At 37.4% G+C, this 3,380-nt stretch overlaps 1 long non-coding RNA gene across 2 annotated transcripts in view; it reads right to left on the minus strand.

Annotated features, from left to right (window-relative positions):
* The window catches only part of LOC122555489, a 5,764-nt gene extending 4,856 nt beyond the window's left edge, over positions 1–908 (minus strand). Inside the window, exon 1 of one of the 2 annotated variants that reach the window (XR_006313287.1) lies at positions 755–908. This is a non-coding gene — a long non-coding RNA (uncharacterized LOC122555489). Of the gene's footprint in view, positions 1–732 lie in introns of both variants that reach the window. The other variant, XR_006313286.1, reaches the window with a different exon arrangement.
* Between the last annotated feature and the right edge of the window lie 2,472 nt (positions 909–3,380).

The raw sequence follows: 3,380 nt of genomic DNA on the forward strand, positions 1-3,380 counted from the left end.
TCTATGCTACTCTCTCCCCACCCCCACCCTCCCCTAGCTTATCTCTCCACGCTTCAGGCTCACTGCCTTTATTCCTGATGAAGGGCTTTTGCCCAAAACGTCGATTTCGAAGGTCCTTGGATGCTGCCTGAACTGCTGTGCTCTTCCAGCACCACTGATCCAGAATCTGGTTTCCAGCATCTGCAGTCATTGTTTTTACCAGGTACATGAATGGGAAGAGTTTAGAGGGATATGGGCCAAATGCAGGCAACTGGAACTAGACCAGTTAGGCTACTTTGTTAGCATGGACATGTTGGACCAAACAGTCTGTTTCCATGCTATGACCGATGTAGCTGGGACAGTCTTCTCGTCTGTTTCCTTTCAAAATTCCACAAAAGATAATAGATGCATATTGGAAGTAAATGATAATAAGAATTCCTCTATCAATCATGTTAAGTGGCAGATTTTAGGTAAATTTAACTTCTGCTCAAGGTCTAGATTATTTTCCATTCAGAGAATAATGAGGGAGAAACAGGATGACTGTATCCGTCAAAAGCTTTTACTGCTGAATCCTAGCCATTCAGAGTAGGTAATGGGTGGGAGATTTGGACCTTAGGTTTACAGCAACCTCCTTATATGTTGAGCAAATTTTCTCCTTCAAATGCCTATTATATGTTGTGTTCTCTTTGAAAATGTTTAAATAAGGTCAGCAGATACAGCACACGTATGTATAGTAATGTGTAAAGTACTGACAGATTGAAAGTGGCCTTCTTACAAAGCATTTGCAATGTTTCTGTGAGGTAGAGAACATCTATGTTTCCCATGAGCACAGAAAAGAAAACGTAAATGAAAAGGAAAGCAAGAAGCATAAATAAGTGCAGTTTAAATAAAGCTGTTTCAAATGAAATGGTTTCTGGTTCAAAAAGAAGGAAAATTGATGAGCTGCTTTTTGAGAGAATGCAGGTTCCTGAATAGAAAGATAACAATATATTGTTAGAGTGGAAGCACAGGTCATACTCCCAGGTGGATATGTAATAAGAACACTGTAGTCTGACTTATAGATTAAATTGTATAGAAATTCCAAAGAAGAGGAAAAAATACTGATTGGCTCTTACAAAGGTGGAACAATTTATTGCATCCCCCCAATGCCTCACTCCCTGACAATGAATGAAGCACCCTATTGGATTCACCTGTCAAAAGAAGGCAAATGCATCTTCAATGTTTCCCATGGCAACATAAGCACTTGCCCTTGAGTGACAGACATATTTCTGTTAACAAATATTTCACATGTGAAATAAACCTTTGTTGTATATTTTTTGCTTAGTTTCGAAAATAATATTTTTCATCATGACAAATGTAGTGCTGTAAAGTACACTGAATAATTTTAAATATTTAATGCTATTTTGATATTGCTTCAAAATTAAATGGAGCTTATATCTCAAAAAATAAGAATGCACTGTACTATATTACATTTTACCAAGGATAGTAAGATATTGGCAATATCCTGGTTAAAATTCATTGCAAAACCTGCTTAGAAGTCAGTGAAAGTACAATCTGTCATCATCCACAGCACACTGCATAATTTACATAAAGCTGCAAGTTTCTCTTTTACACACAAATCTTCTTAGCAGACAGTTAAACCTGACAGCCCAGCCATTTTCAATTCAGAATATTGTTTCATGCTGCTTAAACAGAGCTCAGCATGTGGACATACCTCCAGAAATCATTTCATCAGTTAGAAAGTGTGCACACCAGCCAATGGGTCACAGAATCAAAAGGTTGCTCACCAATTTTCCTTCCTCTTGAAGAGAAATCATTTCATGTGAGACACAATTATTTTAAACTATATTTATTTATGCTCCTTGCTTTTTCTCTCCTCCCCCCACACCCCATTTTTATTCTATGTAGTCATAGAAGGAACAGACTGAATCTGGAGAAAAATATATGTGAAGATCAATCTCAGAAGCATTGTAAGTGCTTTGTAATGAGGCCACTTTCAATTTTTCCGTAATTTCTACTTAAACCATAATCTGATGGAAATTCTAAAATCTTCCTGAATTGGAATGCCTGCCTTTTTATTTAGCATTTCAACAAAATCAATACATTGCTGCAAGGAATTTAATGAGTCTATTTTAATATCCATTTTAATTTGAACATGTGACAAACACATCTAAACAAATGCTTCTGAATGCAATACAAATGGCTCCTTTAAACGTTAGCCTTCATTTACAGAAAAATGGATTGGCTAAGATTAGATTAGATTAAAGTGTTGAGGATTTTAAAATGTTAATGCTCCATTTATGCTTTAGTGTAATCGCCTTTTACTCTTTAGAGTCATCTCTTCTACTTAAGTCTGCCAATGCTAGTAATATTTGATATTAAACTTACTGGCTGAGTGTTCTGCTTCTATATATTTCAAAGCCAAGAATCCTTAATAAATGAGCCAAATATCAGGTCAGTTACTCATGTATCCAGCATTTCTAATTTAAAGTAAAACAAATATAAACAATGTTTTGTTTTAATTACACTTCAGGGATTTCAAAAACTTCTCTGTGAGGCTGGATTTTGTTCAGTGCAAAAGATTTTATTCAGTTTTGGGAAATTATTATTCTTTATTCTTTGTTACCATTCCTCTGAGGATGCATCACATGATCTCTTGACCCAAGTGTGATAGATTTGTCAAAGGCATTCCTGATAAATTGTTTATCAACATTTTTCATAAAGCATCTTGCACAATTTCCGACAGTTCACACAACTTCCTGACATGTCTGTGTATTTTAAAGGTTCAGTACAGTGAAGACATTTGACTCCTGATGTCTGTAATCAGCTCGGTTGTTGGCCTCTGTAGCATGACAAGGGCTAAGTCCATTTGAAGGTTCATGGACATGGCCTGGAGTTTCAGGCTTTCAAGTGTGTCAGAATGGAGTTATGGGTTTTTTTAAAAACAGCGCCTAGCAACCAATTCCAAGATCCCTGACCCATTCTTGGTAACCTCATATTTAGTGTCATGGGATTACGATGCGAGAACAAGTACTCACCCTCGACCCAGTTTGGTAGGCTACGTTACATGGGTCTCCATAGTCCTCACAATGTTTGTGGTGTCAGGCTGACTACCATATGATTTGTAGTTCACAGTTTCAGAGAGAACCTGTGACTAGATTCGGGAAACTTTTTATACGATAAGGTTACAAAAGCCTCACTAATGAGCCCATCTCTTCTCCATGTCACATACAGCTCCCAGCGATGCTTCATAACATCAAGTCTCATTCACCCATCACCAACCACTCCTGCAGCACTCTCTAAGTCATGGGCTGGGGCGCCAACTGTGTATAGCCTTGCATTCATCTCCTATAGAAACTCACAAAACCAAAGAACCCACTCAGTTCCCTTCCTGCTATAGT

Source organism: Chiloscyllium plagiosum, chromosome 1 (genome assembly GCF_004010195.1).
Source record: "Chiloscyllium plagiosum isolate BGI_BamShark_2017 chromosome 1, ASM401019v2, whole genome shotgun sequence".
NCBI lineage: Eukaryota > Metazoa > Chordata > Chondrichthyes > Orectolobiformes > Hemiscylliidae > Chiloscyllium > Chiloscyllium plagiosum.